The 13,920-nt window shown below is 41.2% G+C and overlaps 7 non-coding genes across 7 annotated transcripts; all 7 read right to left on the bottom strand.

Moving 5' to 3' along the window:
* Positions 1–3,175: 3,175 nt before the first annotated feature.
* Trnah-gug (transfer RNA histidin (anticodon GUG)) lies at positions 3,176–3,247 on the bottom strand. The gene has a single exon. It is a non-coding gene; the product is annotated as a tRNA-His (tRNA).
* A 7,076-nt stretch (positions 3,248–10,323) lies between these two features.
* Trnah-gug (transfer RNA histidin (anticodon GUG)) lies at positions 10,324–10,395 on the bottom strand. Its single transcript has one exon. It is a non-coding gene; the product is annotated as a tRNA-His (tRNA).
* Positions 10,396–10,947: 552 nt separating this feature from the next.
* On the bottom strand, positions 10,948–11,019 carry Trnah-gug (transfer RNA histidin (anticodon GUG)). Its single transcript has one exon. It is a non-coding gene; the product is annotated as a tRNA-His (tRNA).
* A 547-nt stretch (positions 11,020–11,566) lies between these two features.
* On the bottom strand, positions 11,567–11,638 carry Trnah-gug (transfer RNA histidin (anticodon GUG)). Its single transcript has one exon. It is a non-coding gene; the product is annotated as a tRNA-His (tRNA).
* Positions 11,639–12,188: 550 nt separating this feature from the next.
* On the bottom strand, positions 12,189–12,260 carry Trnah-gug (transfer RNA histidin (anticodon GUG)). The gene has a single exon. It is a non-coding gene; the product is annotated as a tRNA-His (tRNA).
* A 548-nt stretch (positions 12,261–12,808) lies between these two features.
* On the bottom strand, positions 12,809–12,880 carry Trnah-gug (transfer RNA histidin (anticodon GUG)). Its single transcript has one exon. It is a non-coding gene; the product is annotated as a tRNA-His (tRNA).
* A 550-nt stretch (positions 12,881–13,430) lies between these two features.
* Positions 13,431–13,502, bottom strand: Trnah-gug (transfer RNA histidin (anticodon GUG)). The gene has a single exon. It is a non-coding gene; the product is annotated as a tRNA-His (tRNA).
* Positions 13,503–13,920: the final 418 nt, after the last annotated feature.

The raw sequence follows: 13,920 nt of genomic DNA, 5'->3' as shown, positions 1-13,920 counted from the left end.
TAGGGTTCCACTACACTATATCAATATCACATGCTGCCCGAGCGAGGACCGTATGGAAACAACTCAAACGGACAGAGGCCTGTGACAGCTGTGATTGGATGAAATAGTGTAAGATGTGTATGTGTTTTAAAAGCACATCCACCCTGTTATTAAAACTGACCACAATTTTAAGTATTTAGTGCTGTCATTTTTATCCCCATGGATTATGCTTATGTGTGTACCTATATTTTGAAGTAGGTGACATTCGGTGCGGAGCTGGGGGTTGATGTGTTCCGCTTCCTGTGCTTGGCAAATGTGCCGGACAAGTTGGCCACAACTTGTGTTTTATTGTAGTTTAGAGGCCAGACAGTGCCCATGTGTACATGGAATGGCTGTTGATAGCCTGGATATTTTTTTAAAAAAATATAAGGTTACTATAGAAGTCTATGGGAAAACATTTGGTGTTGTGTAACCTGTAGGGTTCGAGCACATTTCAGTAATTCATACTTTACATGCTTTCCTGTGTTTATTTCACCATGGAAACAAGTCAGTATGAATGTGGAGGCAAATTTAAAGGTAATGGGAGTAAAGATGGGGCTGTATTGAGTGGAATAGATTGTTCTAGTGTTGTGAATATGAACGTTGCTTCGTTTTGAGGCCAAACAGTGGTAATAGACCCCTATGGTGAGTTCTACCTTTGATTAATGGTTACCTGCTTCTACATTTGTTGGAACTGATGAATTTGACAACAAAGTAAGCCAAAATCAACACTATTATAACAATGTGAGTGTCTGAGGTTATCCCCTGAGGGTCAAATTAAAGTTAAATGATAAGAAAATCATGAAATATGTTCATTGCACAGCAGAACATGTCACAAACCCTTGTTTTAAATGTAAACATTGAAGCATATGGTCAGTTCTGTCTGTCTGACCCATTTTGCATGTGAATCAACTTAATTTTCTTTCCTTATTTTAAAAAAAATCCCCCTTTTTAACACATATGACTTTCAAAATTATTTTTTGTTTTATCTGCAACTGTCTCATTGCTGTTTTGGATTTTATGATTTGACATTTAATGTAATAGCAACATTATTTTCAGCTTGCAGAATGCCTGTTGATGAATGGGGAGGTGTGTATGCACACATACAGCAGAAACAGAAGCCTTCACATACAATGTGGTATTTCGACAAGCTGGTCTGAAGTCTGTTGTTGACTGCGTCTAATCAAGCACACGCCCATTTCTTCGATATGTCTTACCACCTTGTAGCAGTTGCAGTACTTGGATATGTAGGTACATACAGTACATTTAAGTACCCCAGTCCAGTTAAAACACCACAATGTCTGACTGGTAACTTCCCCCACTCGGTCGTCGTCATCCATTGGAAGTTTCTGACCATGATCTCTTAATGCCTCACTGTGCAGTATTTCTTTTTGCCAGACATGAATTAAGGGCTGTACATGAACCCAAGAAGTTGATTAGATGTAAATAATAACAATTGACCCTTGTAGAGTGGGTCTGACCAGAAATTTTATTGACATGAGAGTGTGTGATGTCTTTAAATTATCTCCCTTGTTTACCCATATACAATATGTCTTCTTGTCACCCAGTAACCCATAAATTATTGCAGAGAAACACTGGTTTTAGCTGATACTGTCAAATACTGTTAACTGTGAATAGAAATATTCAGTTTTGGGCAGGTTAACCAATAAATTTCCAAAATTATGAGGATATTTCCACTTTGTACCCTCTAAACTGGCTTATACATGAAACTGTCCAGTCTAACAACCTCAAAACAATTCACAGTAAATAGTTTTGATTTCCTGGAAGTTTTTAAAAGTCTTAGCTTGATGAATCAATAGAGTCAAGCATAAGTTCCTATCATGCTGTGGTCAAAAAGTGATTTCATCTGTTTAAGGGGTCATTTGCCTTGATCGACGAACAGGCGGCAGGGTACTCTGATCAGTGTTCCAGACACCTAGGCATTATGCATCTCCTCACTTAGTACTTTTTGACAAACTTCATCAACCAGCCTTACATATGTCAAGATTCTAAAGCTGCTTAATGTGAAATCTCCCCAATATCTGGCCTATAGTCCATGATTTTGGTCGTTCAAAATATATTCTGGGTTGATATGATCTAGGCAGCCCCAGTCATGTATGGAATCAACCCATGACCCCCTTCTTTTGTGAAATAGGAGTGAACTCCCATGGTATATACATGATTTGAAAACTTTCTCTATGAAAGCAGAAATGCATTTTTGCAAAGCTTTGATGAAGTAGACATGATGTAACTCTTACACCTCTATCAGTGCAGCAAATCTCTTTATTCTTTTGCCATAATAGATATGTTGGACAGAAAAGAATATTGAGGTTTCATGCAGTTTTATTTTTTTTCTGAGAAGTTTCATGTATGTACAGTACATAAATCACAGATTGGCCTTGTGCAGATGCAGACCATTTTTTCTACAGGTTCCACTACACTATATCAATATCACATGCTGCCCGAGCGAGGACCGTATGGAAACAACTCAAACGGACAGAGGCCTGTGACAGCTGTGATTGGATGAAATAGTGTAAGATGTGTATGTGTTTTAAAAGCACATCCACCCTGTTATTAAAACTGACCACAATTTTAAGTATTTAGTGCTGTCATTTTTATCCCCATGGATTATGCTTATGTGTGTACCTATATTTTGAAGTAGGTGACATTCGGTGCGGAGCTGGGGGTTGATGTGTTCCGCTTCCTGTGCTTGGCAAATGTGCCGGACAAGTTGGCCACAACTTGTGTTTTATTGTAGTTTAGAGGCCAGACAGTGCCCATGTGTACATGGAATGGCTGTTGATAGCCTGGATATTTTTAAAAAAAATATAAGGTTACTATAGAAGTCTATGGGAAAACATTTGGTGTTGTGTAACCTTAGGATCAGGGCTAGGCTTACACTCCGACACTGTTAAGGTATAGGGCTAGGGTTAAACGTAGAGTTAGGACCAGGGTTTGGATTAGGGGTAGGGTGCGGGTTGGGGTTAGGGTTAGATGTCCCCAATCTTAGCCAAAACATGTCCACTAAAATACTGTGGCGGAATGATCAGAATTCTTTTCTGCACTAGTTTGAAATGGGCCGACTTCTGCAAGTAGCTGTTGTAACTTCGGTCATTAAAAAGAAAGAATGCTGATATCCCAAAATGAAAAGTGTAGATGCCGCGACCAGGATTCGAACCTGGGTTCTTGCGGCCACAACGCAAAGTCCTATCCACTAGACGATCACGGCTGTTCTACCACCTGAAAGGGCCAGGGATTTATACACATTTTCAGCCTTTTCCTTCCTACGATCAGCCATTAAACACATCGCTTTGTCACAGTATAATGTTGATGACGTCCTCTAAAAACAGCTGGAAGTCCCACACAAGTCAGTGAGCAAAGAGTTTCCGCCATTTACTGATGACATCAGCAATGCACTTGATGATAAGAGTAACTTTCAGCCATAGTATGAAGGATATGAAGGCGCTCAAATGAAATCAAAGAGTAAGTTGCTGTAGAAGATGGACAAGTTTCCCTGTGTTCTGAAGGGTTTGTGATTGTGTTCACGGGCGTTGTGGTTTGATGGCATAAACGCAGCCGTTTCGGAGCATGTCATGGACTTTTTCGTGCTGCACGGGATTTTGTGCACCGTTCATCTGGGCATCTTGAACATGTGGCAGATTTTGAGTGTTGAGCGCTGGAGACAGAATAGACGAGTAGCTCTCCAGTAGTTTGTGACACAAAACAGTAAAATAGAAATAGGAATAAGATTTAGAGAGAGAGATAGATAGATAGATAGAGTAGGATTAACTAAATAGACAGGTTTGCATATTTAGTTTAATTTCCACTGCGTTACATTGGTAGCAGAGCGTGGTTGCTCTGACTCTGCACTAGCTACACTTAGGGATAGTAATAGTTTTTTTATAGGTTTCATAGACACATGCTTTTATTTTGGTAGTTGTTTCATTACATTGGTTGATAAATCAACAAACATGTCTGATATAGACAAATCAGAAGATAAAGTGAAGAAGTCTGTAAAGGTTACTTGTGATGTTAACAAGCTGGAGTTAAGAATTGCCCAGCTTAAAAAACAAAAGACAGCAGCTAAGTCTGCACTGACAAAAGCTCAGAACACGATGCTGAGTTTAATTGATGGAGAGCATCTTCCCACAAAGAAAGCAGTTAGGGATGAGATAGATAAGGTGAGTTCACTGCAGGATAAGGTTGTTAGCTTATTGTATGAACTCTCCAAGGCATACGACCAAGGTAATGATTGTGATCAAGCTAAAAAAAACCAGTAAAGAAATAGATGATGTACTGGAAGTTAGTGATGAGACTATACAAACCGCAAGAATTCATTTGAGCGGCAGGTCAGATGAAAGTTCATCTACTAGTTTAAGATCAGGGATGTCAAGACTGTTTCGCACAAATGACACAAAGAAACACATCACTGTTACACATGAAGCTACAGGTGTTAATGAATGCAATAAACAAGGTGTTCCATATGTAGATCAGAGAGATGATGCTTGGAAGGGAATTAATACAGCATCACAAGATGACAGAATAGGTGATGATATGCGGACTAAACTCAAACGCGTTTCAATTCCTGTGTTTCATGGCAACATCAAAGAATATGAAAGCTGGAAGGCTGCCTTCATTGCATGTGTGGACAAAGCCAATGCTACTAATGAATACAAGTTGTTACAGCTAAAACAATACTTAGCTGGAGAGGCTTCTGAGGTCATTTCAAGGTTAGGGCACACTGCAGCAGCTTATGATGTAGCTTTAGAACGACTGGAGAGAAAATATGGAGGTAAGAGAAGGCAAATCGCTTTGAAAATGGAAGAAGTTTATAACTTCAGACCAATTCGTCCAGGTAACGCCAAAGATCTAGAGAACTTCGCAGACCTTTTAGACATCACTGTTGTCAGTCTCAGAGAAGCTGATAAAATAGAAGAACTGGGTGACGGTTGTCTGTATTCCCAGCTGATGCGAAAAATGACAGGATCAATGATAACAAATTATCAAAGATGGTTGTTTGAAATCCAACGTCAGGAATCAGTGGAATGTTTAAGAGAATGGGTGCTTAAAGAATCTGAATTTCAAACAGTTGCATCTGAGGTAAAACTAGGCATCACTGAAAAGCCTAAAGAGAAGGAACATAGGTACAGTCAAAAGTCAGGGTCATTCTTTGGCAGGCCACAGGTACAGTTCTGTAACTTCTGTCATGAGAAGGGTCATCAAATAGGAATTTGTAAACGTTTCAGAGAGTTAGATATCCAAAACCGATGGACTAAAGCTAAAGAACTGAAACTGTGCTTTCGGTGTTTAGGTACGCGTCATGTTGGGAAATTATGTCGCACAAACATCCCATGTGGTATTGAAGGATGTCGGTCGACACATAATAGATTACTACATGACAGTAACTGGGTAAAATCACAGACAAGGAACTATGGAAACAGTAGCAACAACTCTGAAAATTGTAAAACAGAAAATAAACAAACAACCACAATGTCATCAACAACAAATGGATATTATGTATCTTCCCTCAGAACAGTTCCAGTTATTCTAAAGAATGGCTCGCGAAGAATAAAGGTCAATGCTCTTCTTGATGATGCTAGCACTCAGACATACATTAATGAAGACGTAGTATCAGAGTTAGGGGTACATGGTCAAAGACAGACAGTATCTGTTAATGTTCTGAACAGCAAGCAGGAAACCTTTAATAGCATGACTGTTGAAGTAGGTTTAGAAAGTGTTGATGGTTCGGTGGACATAAACATATCTGCGCTAACTACAACAAAGGTCACAGGAATGATGAAGGTTATTGACTGGCAAAAACATGCACGTGATTGGAAACACTTACATGACATTGAGTTTCCAAAATTGAGTTCCAGACCAATTGTGGACATATTGATCGGCATGGACTATTTGGAACTCCATTGTTCTCAAACAGATGTTTGCGGTCAGCCTGGTGAACCAATAGCAAGGTTAACACCATTGGGTTGGACGTGCATTGGTAAAGTGCATGACCCAGGGACAGATAACAGACAATTGACAGATGCATTCTTTATTCATGGTGGTAAAACAACAAGTGATGATAAAGAACTTGAGGCATTGGTAGATAGGTTCTGGGAGGTTGAATCCATTTCGGTATACAAACCTGTGCTGACAAGAGATGAGGAAATGGCTGTGAATGCTGTAAAAGAATCACTTACCCATGATTCACAGAGGTACACAGTTGGTGTTCCATGGAAGGAAGGTTCAAAACTTCCTGAAAGTAATTATGATATTGCTTTCAATCGCCTGAAACAAATTGAGAAAAAGTTAACAAAAAATGTGACAATTCAAACAGCATATGAGGATGTGATAACACAGTATGAGAAAAAGGGATACATAAGAAAAGTACCTGAAAAAGAAATTAAAACAAAAAAATCCTGGTACTTACCACACTTTCCTGTTGTCCGGCCGGAAAGAAATACAACTAAGGTTAGGATGGTTTTTGATGCCTCAGCGAAATGTGACAGCGTGTCCTTAAATGATGTTGTGCAACAAGAACCAAAGCTGCAGAACAATTTGGTTGAAATACTTCTAAGATTTAGAAAACATCCTATTGCAATCATATGCGACATTGCAGAAATGTACTTACAAATTCAGATTCCTAAACATGATCAGCCTTTCTTCAGATTTCTTTGGAGGTCAATGAATACGGAGAAAGAACCAGATGTGTATGAATTTTCACGGGTAGTCTTTGGAATGAATTGTTCGCCCTTTCTTGCACAGTATGTTACACAGGAACATGCTAAGTCATGTGAGAATCATCTTCCTTTAGCAGCAGAAACAGTAGCGAAATCAACATACATGGATGACACAATGGATTCTGTGGAGACAGAAGACAAAGCACTACAGCTTTATGATCAAATAAATGAACTGTGGACAACAGCTGGTATGCATGCCAGGAAGTGGGTCTCCAATTCCGTGAAGGTGCTTGAATGCATTCCAGTTGCAGACAGACTATCTGAAATTAATATTCAGATGTCCGAGCTGCCATCTGTGAAAGCTCTAGGATTACTTTGGAATGCAGAGAATGATAAATTTCAGTTCTGCTACAAAGTTACTAATGGCCACTTCAATGTGTCAAAAAGAGCTTTCTTGAGAGAAATTGCAAAGATATTTGACCCTCTAGGGCTTCTAGCTCCATTTACAATTAGGGCAAAGATTATTTTGCAACAGGTGTGGTTGTCTGGTGTAGGATGGGATGACAAGATGAGTCCTGACTTAGAGGAAAAGGTCTTACAGTGGTATATGGAACTGGCAGATTTGAAGTCATTACGTTTTCCAAGGTGGATAGAATTTAGCTCAGAGATTGCCATTCCATGTCTGCATGTGTTTGTTGATGCATCGCAAGATGCTTTTGGTGCTGTGATATACTTGGTGAGTGGTCATGGAGAGAGAATAGTTAGTCAGCTTGTTGCTTCAAAAAGCCATGTTGCTCCAATTAAAGCTGTAAGTGTTCCACGGCTTGAATTAATGGCTGCTGTTCTTGGAGTGAAACTCCTTCTGATTGTTGCAAAAGGTCTGGAAATGTCAGTTCATGATGCAAAGCTGTGGTCTGATAGCATGAATGTTTTATGGTGGATTAAGAACCACAGCAGAAGTTTTAAGCCATTTGTGGCTAATCGTGTGGGTTACATTCAGGAGATGACAAAACCTTGTCAGTGGATGCACGTACCAACAAAGCTGAATGCAGCTGACATACTTACCAAAGGAAGTAAACCTGAAACTCTGGGCACAACAGCATGGCACCATGGTCCTGAGTTCTTAGCGCACGATGAAAGTCAATGGCCAGAGCAGAAAAATGATTTCGAGAAGGTAGATCTGGAAAAGAAAACTAGATCAAACTTCAAAGTCACTATGAATGTTCAACATGATGATACGCCATGGCGTTTAGATCCATGTAGGTTTTCTGACTGGAATAGACTTTGTAGGATCTTTGCATGGGTCTACAGGTTTCTAAACAACTGTCGGACAGCAAAAAATGTCAGACAGAAAAACAGTCTTGTTCCAGAAGAACTTGAGGAGGCTGAAAGAAAAATAATAGCAAATGAACAAAAGGAAGCATTTCCAACTGAGTATATGGCACTGAAACAGAGCAAGAGAGTAGCATCCAAGAGTAAACTCATTGGATTGCAGCCTTTTCTGGATGAAACGGGAGTGATGAGGTTAAATGGCAGATTGAGATTTGCAGATGTGCTCTCTTGGGAGGCTAGGTTTCCAATAATCATTCCCAGGAAAAGCTGGGTGACGAAACTCATAGTGAAACACCACCATGAAAAGTGTCTTCATATGGGAACCAACACCACACTGGCCTCATTGTCGTCAAAGTTCTGGATTGTATCCTCAAGAGAGGAGATCCGTGAATGGGAGAATGAATGTGCTTGGTGCAAAAAACAAAAGGCAAAACCAGCAGAACAGCTCATGGGAAGTCTTCCAAAAAGTAGAGTAGTAAGTTCAATGAGAGCATTTGTTCAAACTGGAGTGGACTTTGCTGGTCCGTTTCTTACGGTACAGGGCCGAGGAAAAAGCCGTCATAAGAGGTATTTGTGTCTCTTCACGTGTCTAGCTACTCGAGCTGTACACCTAGAGATTGCTTACGGACTAGACACAAACTCATTCTTAAATGCTCTTTTCCGTATGGCACATAGACGAGGATGGCCCAAGGAGATGGTATCTGACAACGGCACAAATTTCGTTGGAGCCGTAAAAGAGCTTAAACAGTTGGTGAAATCTTTAGATTCAGACACCATGAAATCAAAGTTGTCAAACAGAGGCATAGTTTGGAGGTTTAATCCGCCAAATGCTCCTCACTTTGGAGGAATTTTTGAATCCATGATCAAGTCAGCTAAGCGTGCGATTTATGTGATACTTGGGTCAAGTGATGTCACTGATGAAGAATTGATGACAGCCTTTACGGGTGTTGAAGCTCTGTTAAATTCTAGACCACTCACATATCAGAGTGCACACGTTCAAGATGATGTTCCTCTTACTCCAAACCATTTTCTTCATGGACAACTAGGGGGAGACTTTGCTCCAGAAATAGACTCCACTTCTTATGCCCCTCAAAAGCGTTGGCGACGGATACAGGAACTCATCAGGCATGTATGGAGGAGATGGATGAGAGAGTGGCTTCCAACTTTGAATGTCAGAAAAAAGTGGGTCACACCCTCAAGAGATTTCAAAGTTGATGATGTTGTTATTCTCGTGTCACAAGATAACCCACGAGGAACTTGGCCTCTGGGAAGGGTAGTAAAAACATACCCAGGAAAGGATGGCCACGTCAGGGTGGTTGAAGTACAAGTTGGACAATCGAGGTTCACTAGGCCAGTGACTAAGGTTTGTCCTCTGGAATATAGCAATTGAACCAGAAAGAACAAGTTACCAGTGTAAATAAAGTAGAATGTTCAAGTTTAGAACAGTGTTTGTTGTAAATAGGTTGAATATTTTAGCATTTATTTCGTTGGTTTGAGATTGCATTGCTGTTGATAGATGATGATAGACAGGAGTCTATCATGGAAGGGGGCATGTTCTGAAGGGTTTGTGATTGTGTTCACGGGCGTTGTGGTTTGATGGCATAAACGCAGCCGTTTCGGAGCATGTCATGGACTTTTTCGTGCTGCACGGGATTTTGTGCACCGTTCATCTGGGCATCTTGAACATGTGGCAGATTTTGAGTGTTGAGCGCTGGAGACAGAATAGACGAGTAGCTCTCCAGTAGTTTGTGACACAAAACAGTAAAATAGAAATAGGAATAAGATTTAGAGAGAGAGATAGATAGATAGATAGAGTAGGATTAACTAAATAGACAGGTTTGCATATTTAGTTTAATTTTCATTGCATATATTTTACATTTCATTACATTACAACGGAATTTCACTTTTAGTTGATTACAAGGGGATTTCATGTTTAGTTGTTTAAAGGGGAGTTCATGTTTAGTTAGTTAAAAGATTTGGTTTGAAAGGTAAGTCGAAATTTATATTTTAGTTTAATTTCCACTGCGTTACACCCTGCATGACATGAAAGTTTGAGAAGGAGGTGAAGAACTTAGGCAGCTACATCAGCTACACGTGGGCCATAAAACGTAGTAAAACTAGGTGCCTCTATAATCAGTGTAGCAAGTGGATGGCTGTAGAAAATGGCTTCATTTTCAATACTTCTGCAGTTGAGACGCAAAAACATTTGAGCAAAGGCTACGTCCCAGTGGGCGACAGGAAAGACAAGCGTCTGGGAAAATGCAGAGAATTTCACCTTGCAAAAGTTGGGAAAACATGCCGTGACCCGGATTCGAACCGGGGTTCTTGCGGCCACAACGCAACGTCCTAACCACTAGACGATCACGGCTACATCTCACCCTCTTATCAGAAAGACACTTTTCGTGCTGTAGTGACTGGCACTTAATTTCTTTTCACTCTTACCGGAATATGTTGGGGTACAATATTTTAGGCCTCATGAGAAATCAAACAAAAATAACTGAGTTGTCCTCATTTCCAAAGTCACTTTACTACTTCAACAGTGCTAGTGAAAAAAATGAGGGTTAGGGTGAGGGATACAGTGAGGGTTAGGACTGCTGCAAGGAGTCTGGGCTAGGGTTGGAGTCAGAGTGAGGGCTGGGCTTAGGATCAGGGCTAGGCTTACACTCCGACACTGTTAAGGTATAGGGCTAGGGTTAAACGCAGAGTTAGGACCAGGGTTTGGATTAGGGGTAGGGTGCGGGTTGGGGTTAGGGTTAGATGTCCCCAATCTTAGCCAAAACATGTCCACTAAAATACTGTGGCGGAATGATCAGAATTCTTTTCTGCACTAGTTTGAAATGGGCCGACTTCCGCATGTAGCTGTTGTAACTTCGGTCATTAAAAAGAAAGAATGCTGATATCCCAAAATGAAAAGTGTAGATGCCGCGACCAGGATTCGAACCTGGGTTCTTGCGGCCACAACGCAAAGTCCTAACCACTAGACGATCACGGCTGTTCTACCACCTGAAAGGGCCAGGGATTTATACACATTTTCAGCCTTTTCCTTCCTACGATCAGCCATTAAACACATCGCTTTGTCACAGTATAATGTTGATGACGTCCTCTAAAAACAGCTGGAAGTCCCACACAAGTCAGTGAGCAAAGAGTTTCCGCCATTTACTGATGACATCAGCAATGCACTTGATGATAAGAGTAACTTTCAGCCATAGTATGAAGGATATGAAGGCGCTCAAATGAAATCAAAGAGTAAGTTGCTGTAGAAGATGGACAAGTTTCCCTGCATGACATGAAAGTTTGAGAAGGAGGTGAAGGAGTTAGGCAGCTACATCAGCTACACGTGGGCCATAAAACGTAGTAAAACTAGGTGCCTCTATAATCAGTGTAGCAAGTGGATGGCTGTAGAAAATGGCTTCATTTTGAAAACTTCTGCAGTTGAGACGCAAAAACATTTGAGCAAAGGCTACGTCCCAGTGGGCGACAGGAAAGACAAGCGTCTGGGAAAATGCAGAGAATTTCACCTTGCAAAAGTTGGGGTAACATGCCGTGACCCGGATTCGAACCGGGGTTCTTGCGGCCACAACGCAAAGTCCTAACCACTAGACGATCACGGCTACATCTCACCCTCTTATCAGAAAGACACTTTTCGTGCTGTAGTGACTGGCACTTAATTTCTTTTCACTCTTACCGGAATATGTTGGGGTACAATATTTTAGGCCTCATGAGAAATCAAACAAAAATAACTGAGTTGTCCTCATTTCCAAAGTCACTTTACTACTCCAATAGTACTAGTGAAAAAATGAGGGTTAGGGTGGGGGATACAGTGAGGGTTAGGACTGCTGCAAGGAGTCTGGGCTAGGGTTGGAGTCAGAGTGAGGGCTGGGCTTAGGATCAGGGCTAGGCTTACACTCCGACACTGTTAAGGTATAGGGCTAGGGTTAAACGCAGAGTTAGGACCAGGGTTGGGATTAGGAGTAGGGTGCGGGTTGGGGTTAGGGTTAGATGTCCCCAATCTTAGCCAAAACATGTTCACTAAAATACTGTGGCGGAATGATCAGAATTCTTTTCTGCAGTAGTTTGAAATGGGCCGAATTCTGCATGTATTTGTTGTAACTTCCGTCATTAAAAAGAAGAATGCTGATATCCCAAAATGAAAAGTGTAGATGCCGTGACCAGGATTCGAACCTGGGTTCTTGTGGCCACAACGCAAAGTCCTAACCACTAGACGATCACGGCTGTTCTACCACCTGAAAGGGAAAAGGGATTTATACACATTTTCAGCCTTTTCCTTCCTACGATCAGCCATTAAACACATCGCTTTGTCACAGTATAATGTTGATGACGTCCTCTAAAAACAGCTGGAAGTCCCACACAAGTCAGTGAGCAAAGAGTTTCCGCCATTTACTGATGACATCAGCAATGTACTTGATGATAAGAGTAACGTTCAGCTATAGTATGAAGGATATGAAGGCGCTCAAATGAAATCAAAGAGTAAGTTGCTGTAGAAGATGGACAAGTTTCCCTGCATGACATGAAAGTTTGAGAAGGAGGTGAAGGAGTTAGGCAGCTACATCAGCTACACGTGGGCCATAAAACGTAGTAAAACTAGGTGCCTCTATAATCAGTGTAGCAAGTGGATGGCTGTAGAAAATGGCTTCATTTTGAAAACTTCTGCAGTTGAGACGCAAAAACATTTGAGCAAAGGCTACGTCCCAGTGGGCGACAGGAAAGACAAGCGTCTGGGAAAATGCAGAGAATTTCACCTTGCAAAAGTTGGGGTAACATGCCGTGACCCGGATTCGAACCGGGGTTCTTGCGGCCACAACGCAAAGTCCTAACCACTAGACGATCACGGCTACATCTCACCCTCTTATCAGAAAGACACTTTTCGTGCTGTAGTGACTGGCACTTAATTTCTTTTCACTCTTACCGGAATATGTTGGGGTACAATATTTTAGGCCTCATGAGAAATCAAACAAAAATAACTGAGTTGTCCTCATTTCCAAAGTCACTTTACTACTCCAATAGTACTAGTGAAAAAATGAGGGTTAGGGTGGGGGATACAGTGAGGGTTAGGACTGCTGCAAGGAGTCTGGGCTAGGGTTGGAGTCAGAGTGAGGGCTGGGCTTAGGATCAGGGCTAGGCTTACACTCCGACACTGTTAAGGTATAGGGCTAGGGTTAAACGCAGAGTTAGGACCAGGGTTGGGATTAGGGGTAGGGTGCGGGTTGGGGTTAGGGTTAGATGTCCCCAATCTTAGCCAAAACATGTTCACTAAAATACTGTGGCGGAATGATCAGAATTCTTTTCTGCAGTAGTTTGAAATGGGCCGAATTCTGCATGTATTTGTTGTAACTTCCGTCATTAAAAAGAAGAATGCTGATATCCCAAAATGAAAAGTGTAGATGCCGTGACCAGGATTCGAACCTGGGTTCTTGTGGCCACAACGCAAAGTCCTAACCACTAGACGATCACGGCTGTTCTACCACCTGAAAGGGAAAAGGGATTTATACACATTTTCAGCCTTTTCCTTCCTACGATCAGCCATTAAACACATCGCTTTGTCACAGTATAATGTTGATGACGTCCTCTAAAAACAGCTGGAAGTCCCACACAAGTCAGTGAGCAAAGAGTTTCCGCCATTTACTGATGACATCAGCAATGTACTTGATGATAAGAGTAACGTTCAGCTATAGTATGAAGGATATGAAGGCGCTCAAATGAAATCAAAGAGTAAGTTGCTGTAGAAGATGGACAAGTTTCCCTGCATGACATGAAAGTTTGAGAAGGAGGTGAAGGAGTTAGGCAGCTACATCAGCTACACGTGGGCCATAAAACGTAGTAAAACTAGGTGCCTCTATAATCAGTGTAGCAAGTGGATGGCTGTAGAAAATGG

The sequence above is a fragment of the Haliotis asinina genome, chromosome 1 (assembly GCF_037392515.1).
Source record: "Haliotis asinina isolate JCU_RB_2024 chromosome 1, JCU_Hal_asi_v2, whole genome shotgun sequence".
NCBI lineage: Eukaryota > Metazoa > Mollusca > Gastropoda > Lepetellida > Haliotidae > Haliotis > Haliotis asinina.
Note: the sequence above shows the minus strand (reverse complement) of the source record. Positions and strands in the feature narration are given on the sequence as shown.